Source organism: Pongo abelii, chromosome 3 (assembly GCF_028885655.2).
Source record: "Pongo abelii isolate AG06213 chromosome 3, NHGRI_mPonAbe1-v2.0_pri, whole genome shotgun sequence".
Classification (NCBI taxonomy): Eukaryota; Metazoa; Chordata; class Mammalia; order Primates; family Hominidae; genus Pongo; species Pongo abelii.
This window is the reverse complement of record NC_071988.2, coordinates 170,929,294-170,942,161: the sequence shown is the minus strand read 5'-3', so window position 1 is coordinate 170,942,161 and position 12,868 is coordinate 170,929,294.

The following is a 12,868-nucleotide window of genomic DNA, read 5'->3' as shown; positions in this document are numbered from 1 at the left end:
GAAATACTTGAAGTCATTCAATATTGCTTCACCTTTCCCAGGGCAAGGACTCTCTGCCCCAAACAAACCTTCCTCTTTCTAAACAAATAAGTCACTATCCTTCCACTACTACTCATTTGGTAGAATTTCTAATCTACTCACTTTTTTTTTTTTTTTTCTAAGACAGGGTCTGACTCTGTTTCCCAGGCCGGAGTGCCAGTAGCAGGATCATAGCTCACTGTAACCTTGAAGTCCTGGGCTCATGCAGTCCTCCAGCCTCAGGCTTCTGAGTAGCTAGGAGACTACAGGAGCATGCCATCATGCCTGGCTATTTTTTTTTTTTTTTTTTTTACTTGAGACAGAGTCTCGCTTTGTCACCAGGCTGGAGTGCAGTGGCACGAACTTGGCTCACTGCAACCTCTGCCTCCTGGGTTCAAGCCATTCTCCTGCCTCAGCCTCCAGAGTAGCTAGGACTACAGGTGCACACCACCGCACCCAGCTAATTTTTGTATTTTTACTAGAGATGGGGTTTCACCATGTTGGCCAGGATAGTCTCAATCTCTTGACTTCGTGATCCACCTGCCTTGGCCTCCCAAAGTGCTGGGATTACAGGCGTGAGCCACGGTGCCCGGCCTCCTGGCTAAATTTTTTTAAAAAGTTTGCAGAGAAGGGGGCCTCACTTTGTTGCCCAGATCATCTCGAACTCATGGCCTCAAGCAACCCTTCCACCTTGGCCTCCCAAAGCACTGGGATTATAGGCATGAGCCACTTCACCTGGCTTCATCCACCATTTTGATACTCTCCCCAGAATACACTAAGGTTTAACATTATTTTCCTTAAAATAGGAGTCTCTGGGCTCCCTGTACCAAGCCTAATTATCTAGAAAATGCAGAGAAATGTATTGCCATCAGCCTTTCACTCTAGGTATTTGACCGCTGGGCTGTGTGAGCAACCACACCCCACTATTGATCCATTAGTGCTACTTATCAAGGAAACTCTTTAAATCCACTTTGTATCTGTGACTCCTAAACCTTCTTCATTATAGGGTAGTGCTAAGGGAATATTTGGCACCAAGGTTTCAAATCTTAACTTAGTAAGATGAAACTTCACCTTGCTAACATGGATGGAGAAATCAAAAGACTGAGTATGTAGTCATAATTCCTACCAACTAAAGGTAATTTGAAGATAAGTTTTAGCTATTAGGACCTTTAATGGGATCCACCTAGCCCTGTAGGATTGTGGAGAAAGCACTGAGAGCTGCTACCACAAAAGGGTTGTTCCATCCTTGTTCAAATCTCTGGCACCCAATATAAACAAAGCTCTATGGACTTTTTTGCATGTTCACTCCAACTCCATGAAACACGTCTCATAAACGTCTGCTAAGTCATTTTCTCAAGCCTCTGGTTAAGACAAGGAAGCCCTAGCAGCAGAAGCATCAGCAGCACAACACACAGCCCCTCCACCACAAAGAGAAAAATGAAATTTTATTCTAAAAATACTCCTTACCATCTTATTTCTTGCACAAATATATAGATGCTGACTGTGATATTGTAAACATGACAGTCCCCTCAATGTGAGCTGAATTAATTGATTTATTAGGAGCAAAATAGCTATGTGGGCTGGACTAAATTGGCTTATTAAGGATTCAATTGTACTAATTGCTTGCATAGTGGGCAAAGGAACAAAGGGAGGAGGGGAGAAAGAGAGGCAAGTGCCTGTTGGAGAGATCCTTGCGAGTCAGTCCACAGTGAAGGAGAATGCCCTACATACACCTCAGTGGCTTGTGTAAAGCTACTGGGCTCCTGCAGGGAAGCAGGAATTTAGAATACCATGTTAATCCAGCTAAAGCGCCAAAGAAAAATCTATTGTGTCACAACTAGTCACTTGTCTTATTCTGCCTGCACAGATATTGGTGCATAAACACTAAGAAAAAATAAGGCTCTCCTTTCTCACTTATAAGAGAGTAGGTTCTCTGAAAAGAAAAGAATCCTGGCTCTGAGCTGAGGGAAAGCAGGAAAGGCCTGAGGTGACTAGGTGGTGTGTTAGGGCAAGTTTAGAGTTTCCGCAGGCACAGAGATTATGGAGAAGCCATGCCAAAGACAGCTTAATCATGGTACAGAGCATAGATTTTGGAGTCAGAGAGAACTGAGTTTGAGCTTCTGTTGTGTCATTTTCTGTCTGTTCTTATGCAACTTACTTAGTTTTCCTGAGCCTCAGTTTCCTGTGCCTACCTCACAGAACTTTACAGAGATGCATATGAGAGAATATTTGAAGGTGGTTTTTATCATGCCTGGCACATAATAAGCATTCAATAAATGAAATCATTTTTTAAATGCCTCCGTGATTGTCAGAAGAACAATTTTATATAATCCACTCTAGAATCTCTTCCAGATCCAAAATTCTATCGGTCTCCATCTGTACAGTTAATTAGAATCACAGAATGTTAGAGCTAAAAGGGACCTTAGAGATCATCTATTTCAACCTTCTTGCATTACATATGGAAAAACTAAGGTCCAGATTAAAGATTAAGTGCTTTGCCCACACTCCTCCTAAAATTATTCTTATCAAGAGAAAATTATCTTAAATTTTAACTAATTAAAATCATATTTCAAAAAAAGTGCTTTGCATGTACTATGCACTTCAGCTTTCATCTACAGAGCTCACAAACATCACTCAGTTAAGGTGCAAATCACCACTGTGGTGTAGGTAAGTATTAATTCTCATTACTTATTTAATAGGTATTAAGCACCCACAAGTAAAACTCAAAACAAAAAATAACCCTTGCCTCATGATGTTTGCTCATAGATGTTTCAGGTTAGCTTTGCCTTCCTTCCCACCCGCCCTACCAATATCTATCTCTCTATAAATGAGCCTCAGTATCACTGGGGTTGATAGCCTTTGTTAGTACTGAGCATCTGTTGTGCGCCTTCATTGTTGGCTCAGGACCTTAGGTGGGAGTAAAGCCTCTCTGGCCTTGTGTTCAGCTATGAGTTTGCACTGGTCACTCGTGACTATGGGGCCTGTTGTAACTGTGTAAATGGACCTAGTAGAGTAACATTCGCCAATACATCATCCTCTTCAAGGCTTCCATATCCATTTAGGAAATTGCCACTTCCTGGTGCCTCAGGTTCATTGTGCTATTATAGTATTTAAAAATAACCAGAGAGGATATTACTCAGATGATAGTGGTTGGTTGTTTTTGTCTCTCTATTGAGGGCAGATTTTTATTTTAAGTTATTTGATGATGGCAGGAAGGATTTCAGGCAAAACAAGGCAAATATCTTGACTGAGGAGGACCAAGAGAAGTGAAAACTTCATCCCCAGAACCATTATACAGCTCCATTTTCACCTTCCTGTGCAGTGGTTTATAAGTAGCCTGTTGAGAGGCAGGGAGTAGATGGCTCCCTCAAGGTTCCTTTGAGCACAATGATCACGTGCTCTGTTATAATATCCCAGGAGACCTTGGATAAATAAAACTATGACTTGAAAAGTATTTCCTTCCCCTTGTTCACATGGAAGACAAATATGTCAACCACATCCTCCCCTGATATGCTCTTTCCTTTTCTGAGAAAAAAAGAACCTAAGAAGAAAGGACACTTTTTCTCCCAAAGAAAAGGACCTCTCTGTAGACTAAGCAGAGTAGAAAAGAAGGTAGATATCATATAATATCTCTCAACCAAGAGAGATAAAATGAAGCCTTAGCCCCAATATTGCTACTGTAGGAATCTAGCTGAGACTCAAGTCTGGTGATCCTGACTCATGAGCTCCTGGTGTCCGGGGTACTGCAGGAAAAATTACAACAGAAAATGAAGGCTGGGCTTGATTTAAGGATTATAGGGGGTCAGAAATAAGCCAGTGTTTATGTTGCCTACAAAGAGCTTAATAGCGATAGTGCTTGAACTTTTGTGTTTATTTTAAAAAATGCCAGCAAACAGCATTCTTTCATTTTTCTTTGCAGTAACTGTTGGTTGTTTCAAATCCCTTCGTGAATGTATTATGGAAAACTGGGACAGAGTTTTCCCCTTGTTAGCTAAGTGCAGGCCTGCTGAGGTTTTATGTTAGAAAATAAGATTTTCTTTAAAGGAAATATACAGTAGAAACCTAAACCATCAAGCACAAAATCATGTAGCCCAGAAATGCACGCCTGTTCGTATCTTTTTTGCCAAACCCTCTACCTTCCATTTATTGTATGCACACTATAAAGCTGAACAATATTAGTTTTAAATGTATAATATGTTAAAGGGTTCAACTTTGGGTTACTTTTTTGTTGTTGCTGTTATTTTTTGAGACAGAGTCTCACTCTGTTGCCTAGGCTGGAGTGCAGTGGCGCCATCTTGGCTCACTGCAACCTCTGCCTCCCGGGTTCAAGTGATTCTCGTGCCTCAGCCTCCCGAGTAACTGGAATTACAGGCACTCACCACCACACCTGGCTAATTTTTTTTGTATTTTTAGTAGGGATGGGGTTTCACCATGTTGGCCAGGGTGGTCTCGAACTCCTGGCCTCAAGTGATCTGCCTGCCTGGGCCTCCCAAAGTGCTGGAATTACGGGTGTGAGCCACTGGGCCCAACAAATGGGTTCAACTTTAGAGCATTTTACCTTCCTTTGATCTGAAATGAATTTATTTCACAAAATACTTTATTAAGCATTCATATGAATTTATATTTTTGTACTCTTATTTATGATCTGGTGGCCAGAACATAGTCTTTTACACAGAATATACTGAACGTATGTTATATTTGCTTTCCTGTGTTAACACAGGATATATATACATGTATATGTATTTGTTAACACAGGGTATATATACACATATTTGTTTACACAAATATATATGTTAACACAAGAGATATATATATATTCACACACACATACATACACACACAAATAAAATATATTGAAAATACTTGAAACCCTAGTAAGTCTTCCAGTCCCTTAAAAATTTATGTATGCTTTTGGCTTGACAATCAGCTTTTTAGTGGCAAATGCATGAAATTTGGAGTTAGACCGAGGTTTGAATCATGTCTTGGTACTCACATAATCTCTGAGTCTTGAATCCCTAATTCATAAAATGTATCTATCAAGATCCACCTCTGTAATCCCAGCACTTTGGGAGGCTGAGCCAGGCCGGATCATGAGATCAGGAGATCCAGACCATCCTGGCTAACAGGGTGAAACCCCGGCTCTACTAAAAATACAAAAAATCAGCCAGGCATAGTGGCAGGCGCCTGTAGTCCCAGCTACTCGGGAGGCTGAGGCAGGTGAATAGCGTGAGCCCAGGAGGTGGAGCTTGCAGTGAGTCGAGATCGCGCCACTGCACTCCAGCCTGGGTAACAAAGCGGGACTCTGTCTCAAAAAAAAAAAAAAAAAAAAAAAAAAAAAAAAAAATCCACCTCATAAAGTTGTGGGGAGTATTAAATGAAGTAACTGGCACATAGTTCCAAGTTCACTCATGCTATCTAATCAGCTTTTAATCAATAGTAGTTATTGCTAATATTTTCAAAACTCTACAATAAGAGTCTATTCTGAAACCTATATATACTCTGTCTGCACAAACTCTTGAGTGCTAAAATTTTATGGAGAAAGACCCATGAAAATAATCCTGGATTTCCTGACCTTAAAAGGTTTTCAGTGATGAGTGTTTAAAAAAAGTCAAATATTTAAAGGCTGTTTGTTCTATATTATCTCCACTAATTTATCAATGCAAAGCTTTTGTATGATAAGCCACATGTCTCAGCCAAATATCTAGGCTTTGAGTAGCGACATTACAATGGACAGTCCTTTATTTTTCTGTGCTATGATGTTTTTATTTTTTCGTCCTTGAACAAGTTAATACAATATTAACCACAAATAATAGTTCATCGAATTTTCGTTTCTCTAGAAGAGGAGTAAGCTTGTAATTGTCCTATGCTCTGTGACCAATAAGATTAAAGAAAATTCTTCCTGAACAGGCTATTTTCTCAATACAAAAATATGAGTAAATTATTACAGTTGTTCTCCCACCTTAAAGAGTGATTGCGATCTGACATAAGTACAGGTTTAGCAGAAGATTGCACCCTTTGATGGGAGAAGTTAATGTCATGTTTAAAATTAAAAAATATATATTTTAACTTAATGATAAATGTACATTTCACGTGGTCTCTGGCATTTTTGAGCTTTTAACTTCAAAAAAATAGGTGGATTGGTAATTGAGAAGAGGGGAATACAATGTGATTTTTTTAAAAGAGCATTTTTTAATATTCTGGGTATTGCAAAGATCTGACTCTCCAGAAATTATATTTTCCATGACATTGTAAGCTCTTTGAAGGCATAGATATTTGTTTTATTTGCGGATGTATTCCATGCATCTAGAGCAGCAAGTCCTGGCTAAAAGGTGCTCAGAAATTGCCCAATGGAATTAATGACTAATAATCACTTAGATCAGAATGCAACTATATATTGTGTGCATATTACCAATAGTTAACTAATAAGGGAGGAAAACAATTCTTGCTTTATTTATCTCTCTGTTCTTTGAGATTTTCCTGCTATTACACTTGAAGATTAACCAAAATATCAAGTACTGCCTCATGGGTGTGATCACACTGCCTTCCAGCTCCTTTGATGGTCTCACCTGCGGCCTGCCCTTGTCATCAGCCTGGGACTTAACTGCAAGTTCTGCATTGTTTTTTAATTGCAGATTTTCTTACCAAACATATTCTAAGTTTGTTTTTTAAAAAGGTGGAAAAACAAATTTGGAGGTCTCAAAACAGCAGATATGAATTTAGGAGCTCATTTTTTATGCTTACTCCTCTGTCTAAATACCACAGATTAATTTCAACGTTTGTGGAAAACCAGATACACACCAAGCATTGTGCTAGATGGAAATGAGCGTATATAATTGTAGACAGAAGGTTTTCTAAGCATTTAACAATAGTCAATTCTCGGTTCTCTTTGGTGTTCAGTTGCAGTGCTTTGTCACACCTTAAATATTAGCATGTGTATTCAATAAATATATACATATATACATATGAACATATATAACATATATGTATATATTCTTTGTCTAAGAACAAAGAATAGCTAATTTACGTATTTTTTGAATAATGGGATAATAAAGTCCCAAATTTGTAATGCCTCAGATATTGAAATGTCATGATGTAGTGTAAATAACTCTTTCAGTAATCCGGAGGAAGCCGTTTTACCAGCAACTTTTTGAAGACTTCATCTTTAGGTTCTTTCTTTTTCCTTGGTATGTGAGACATTTATATGCTTCTCACAACCTCACATAATTCCTAGTCCTCATCCTCTGTACTACCAAGCTGAGAAATGTTGGGAGTCCAGAATCATTACGCAAACCACACAGCTGCTGTCATATCCCTTGCCTCTATAATTTCCCGTGATTGATATATTTGTGCTCAGAATGGATAATCCATCATTTTAAAAGGTTAATATAAAATGCTCACAATGGCAATTTTATTTGTATTTGGTTTAATTCTATCTTCTCCCACTCTCCCTTATTTTGTTCTGTTCTTCAGGACTGGGCTTCCTTATCCCTCTCTGAAAAGCACAACTGGAAATGTTTGCCTGTTACCCATCAAACACAATATGGTTGTAATAGAAACAAAGGACATTCAGCCACAAGAATGACTGGGACAGACACAAAGACAAATATCTAATGAATTGGGACTAAAAGCAGCAGAACAAAATGAGAACTTTTTCCAGATTGACTATGATTTACAGTCAAGCACTTAGAATACCTCGTAGCATCCTTTTCATCCTTTGATGTGAAAAATCTCCATTTCTCATGCATTCGTCAATAACTTCAGCAAACTTATACAAGGCATTTGCTGCCGTCAGGGACTGTGGAATATACTGGGGACCAAAAAATTAATAAATCAAATATGTTTTCTATCTTTGAGGAACTCAAATTAGTGGGAGAAATATACACATAAATAGATAATCACAATGCAATTATATACATGTAATGGTATTAAGTCATCTGCAGGGACATTGCACCAAAAGTAATGAACTCTGCCTGAGGAAGTAAAGAAAAGCACCAGAAAAGAGGCGGTATTGAACTTGGCTTTGAAACAAAAGTACAAATGATATCTTACATGGAAAGTGGGCTGGTCCCACGATGCCAAGTTAAGAACATCTAGCATGCGAGCTGTGGGGGAAATTGATACAATGCTGGGAAGGGGGAATGAGGCAGCATTGCATTGCTGTGGAGTTTCCATTTAGTTGTAAAATCAAGGGTTTCAAAGCAGGGGTTAATATTGCCTTTCCTAGAAACAGCTCTAATGCTAGAAGGAGGAGAAGAGGTGGGAGGAATAAAGACCTGCTGGGAGGCAGAAGTGTTAGGAGTCATTTGTTTTCTCTTTTTCCCATGTCGCCATTCATTCAACGAAGCATTGTCACATATTATTTTGTCATCTCAAAGTCATTAGAGGCTTGTTTTATTGCAGAACAAAGCAGAATTGTCTTATTTAAAGCCCAAGCCTGGCATGGAAGAATGAGTTGTCTTCTCTAACATTCCAAACGCAAGGTGATGTGTGTGTTTCACAAAGAACCATTCATAGATATTAGTCAATTCTTCCTAAGGTAGCAGCCTCTGGAAGCAACATCACACAAATCCCATTTCTGCTGCCTCCTAGCTCCCTCAGGTAGTGTCTGATATTATCCAAAAAGAACTGCACGTTATTTTTAGATACTTTCCAAAACTTTCTCAAGGACCTCAAGAGACCTATTGCAGGTCTAAATCATTATCTCCTTCCATCTGCTCTCCTCTTCTCCTTCTCTTCTCTCCTGTGTCTCCTCTATCCTTTTCTCAGATTCTGGAGGTTCTCCAGCTTTCCATTTTGTATTCCTTTGGGAGTTTTTGATTGTGCTTAGTCCTAAGGCATGGATATATGCAGCATCCAATGAGTAAAAAATGTTCTTCTTCCCATGTACTTTTTTTCTGTCTCCATATTTGTCAGCCACAGAATGCAATAGCCACTCATCAAGGTTTCATTAGAAACTTCTGAGAAGTGACCAACCATTACTCTATAAAATGAAGTGCTCCGTATTTGCTGTGTTTGTTCATGTCTGCCAATTCTGTTAAAAGAATCTTTGAGCTTTCCTTGGGATTTTGTTCCATCACACATGCCCTGAAGAAGGGTATTTCTACCCACAAAATGTGCCCAAATGTCTGCTTCACTATTTTGAACTCTTGAGAAGGGCACACAGTGTGACAGTTCTCTCTGCTTCCTGACAAAGGGGAAAAGGCCCCTGATCCCTTTCACCAGGATCCTGAGAGCAAATCCTGAGCCAAATGAACTGCTAAGTGATGCAGGCATTTGGTTACTGAAGATTTCCTAGATTGGCCTCCTGGTTTCACTCCATATTATTTCTTTAGCTGCTTATTTACTTTTATGTTTCTTTAATCTTTCTAATTGAAACTTAGAAAACATCATGATCCTTTTTACTGGAGAAACAATGTTCTAGTGGAAGGCTTTAGAATTCAATCATATTAATTCACAACTTTGCTTCCCTTAAAATCATTATTTTTACTATTATCAAAATTACACATGCACATAACTCCGAAAGTCAAACAATCCTGCAAGTCTTAGAGTTAAAAAACATCAGTTCCCTGCCCCCAAATCTTCCAAAGCTTCATCCCTAGTTTCTGGAAAAAGCCACATTCAGCTTTTCTATTTTCCTTCATATTTCTGAATAACATGCTTATATACTCATTTTTATTTTTCAATTTTCAGAGAATGTCTGTTATTTTTCTTCATCATATAAAAGATGAAGATTTCGCTCTCTTAAAGACTTTCTGCTCATCCCCCACACACATGATTATCTCACAATTCTTGCTCAAATCCATCTTCAAGTTCACTTTATTATTAACGTATACATACTAAGACATGTAAAATGCTTTCATTATATTTTCTTTTGTATACTACTATCCAATGTGGTTCTACCTGTTTACAATCCTGCCAATAGTGTAGGAGAAATCTGTTGATTCACATCCTCATCAGCAACTGATATTGTCAGATTTTATTTTTAACGTTTGCCAAAGTCAGCCCATAGTGTACCATGAATCATCGATTCAGGAAGATCTGGGATGTGCAAAGAGGCCCTTGCTGTCTGATGGTTTGGATATTCCCCAATTAAGAACTCCTGATAAGTGGGTATTTATTCAGATCTTCCTTGGCTAGTTTTCTTATGCCTTTTAAATATTTTAAAAAATATTTCCTTTTCCTTTTATTCTTTTTAGTGAATGCATATTTTGTAGATGATTTGGTTGAAGGAGAAAGCCACATGTTTGGAGAGGCGAATGCATTCCTGATGATTCACAGTCACTTCTCTTTTGTCCATCCTCCAGCTCTGCCTCCAAATATGATATACTGAGCCCCGCATTTGTCACTTTAGCTCAAAGCAACACCCCAATCACAGCAAATCTTACCGTGCTAAAACATTCTCCACCACAGATAACATAAGGAGGTACTTCAATGTCAATTCTACCTTTTAGGCTTTAGCCTTTAGAAAGTCTTGAGTTCACTGAAGCACTATAAGTTGTTAGCCAAGTAGTTAACTAGCACTGGCAGGCGCTAACTATCTATAAATACTTGAAAGCAAAATTTGCCTCAGGTAAACTTCACGGAGCAGACAACTTGCCTGAGGAGTCTAAGTTAGCTACACAAATAACACTCCAGGACCAATATAACCCCTACCATAGAATTCCCAGGATCATAAATGAAATAATATATTTTGCTAGTTTCCAAAATTTTCTGCTGCTTTGGAGTTGCACTAAACCTTAACACTTAATGACACAAAAGATAATAATTGCTTGTAAATGCCATGCTAGTGATCAAATTGTCTACACATAGTTCTACCCAAGAAGAAAGTCTCTTTTTAGTGATTAATACTTCTCGGTTTCATGCTTTAATCTGTTTTGTGCTGCTATAATAGAGTACTTGAGACTAGGAAATTTATAAAGAACGGAAATTGATTTCTCACTATTCTGGAGGCTAGGAAGTCCGAGATCAAGGCACTGACGGATTTGGTGTCTGATGAGGATCCAATGTCCACTTCCAAGATGGCACTTTGAACGCTGCATCTTCCAGAGGACACAAACACTGCTCCTCACATGGCAAGAGTGGAATGGCAAAAAGAGAGAACCCACTCCTGAGAGCCTCCTTTTTTTTTTGGAGACTGAGTTTCACTTTTTTTGCCCAGGCTGTGCAGTGGCGCGATCTCGGCTCACTTCAACCTTCTCCTCCTGGGTACAAGCGATTCTCATGCCTCAGCCTCCTGAGTAGCTGGGATTACAGACATGTGCCACCACACCCAGCTAATTTTTTGTATTTTTAGTAGAGATGGGGTTTCTCCATGTTGGTCAGATTGGTCTTGAACTCCTGACCTCAGGTGATCCCCCTGCCTCGACCTCCCAAAGTGCTGGGATTACAGGCGTGAGCCATCGTGCCCCGAAAGCCTCTTTTTAAAAGCATTAAACCACCCATAAGAGTAAACCTCTCTTTGTCTAATCACCTCTTAAAGGTCCCACCTTTTAATACCATCAGAATGGCACTTAATTTCAATGGGAGTTTTGGAAACAGCAAACATTAAAATCATAGCACATGTGTATGCATATTATATTCATCATATACTGTGACAATTTTGAGAATTTCAAGAAGGAAATATGTCATAGGTAAAATGTCTGGCTCATAAAACGTAACCATCACCAAAAACACAACTAAAAAGAAGCAATATAATTATTAATAATAATTTGGTTGTATAGTACCTGTATTTTCTCTGCACTGATGATTATTCCATGCTTGGTTCTAAAGATATTAACAACATTAATAATATTGATATCTTTTCTTTTTAAACCCACAAAATATGTTTACATTTTTGAAAATGTTGACCAAATTACTCCACGTCTTAAAATATTGATTTTTTTTTTATCTTTTCCACATGATGTTCACTCCATAACCCTTTCTTACATCCTTAACCATCAGCAACAAACAGGAGGTGCTCATGTCTCTTCAGGATCAGAAAGGAAAAAGTAGAAGGTAACTAGGCATTTCTTTATGACTTTTAAGAAAAGCCTGAATTTGTGTCATTTTGTGATATGGTTGTACAACACAAAACTATTATTCAACTGAATGACAGAAATATCAGCAAAATTTATCTTTTTCAATCAAATATCATTGAAGTTAAAAAAATCAAGTTATCTAAGTATCATATAAACACAGTTTAGGACTCTAAGATGGAATATAACCTCTGCCTGATGCCAAGAAATTACAGAGTTAAGCAGCATCATGCCTCTTACCCAGCCTAATTTTTGGAAGTTTCCCAGGGTGGACTCCATTTTATTGCTGGTTTCACTTCTATAGGTAATTCAGTAATCCTTTATTTGTTCTGTGATCTTGTTTTATTTTTGCAAAAGCACTGCAGTTTCCCTTTTAAATGATTTTTGTGATGTTGTGCACCAAAATCATCTTAACACATATACATAATATTCTGGGATACATAAAAATGATGATGACATATTTTGGCTTGTTTTTTTTTTTAGAAGTGAGGAGGTTTTTCTAAACTAGAATATAAATGATGGAGTTTATATATTTAAAAAATGTCTAAATGTGTTTTTTAATGAGGCATTTCTGTATTTCCCATGGCAATTTAAGATAATCACTGTGTACAATCTTTTAAAACAATTTTCCACATTTATTTTTAATTAAACTTGAGTAGGCTGAAAAATCTCTCAATTTACCTTCAAATGAACACTCTGTTTAATTCAAGTCTACCTCCCATCCCCAACTAAACCTCTGGCCAAGCAATGAGGTGAGCAACGTTTTCATTAGTTTTTAAATATGGATGTGTGGGCATTTTCTCTACTGGTACAATTAAAGTTATAATTCTTTGCTT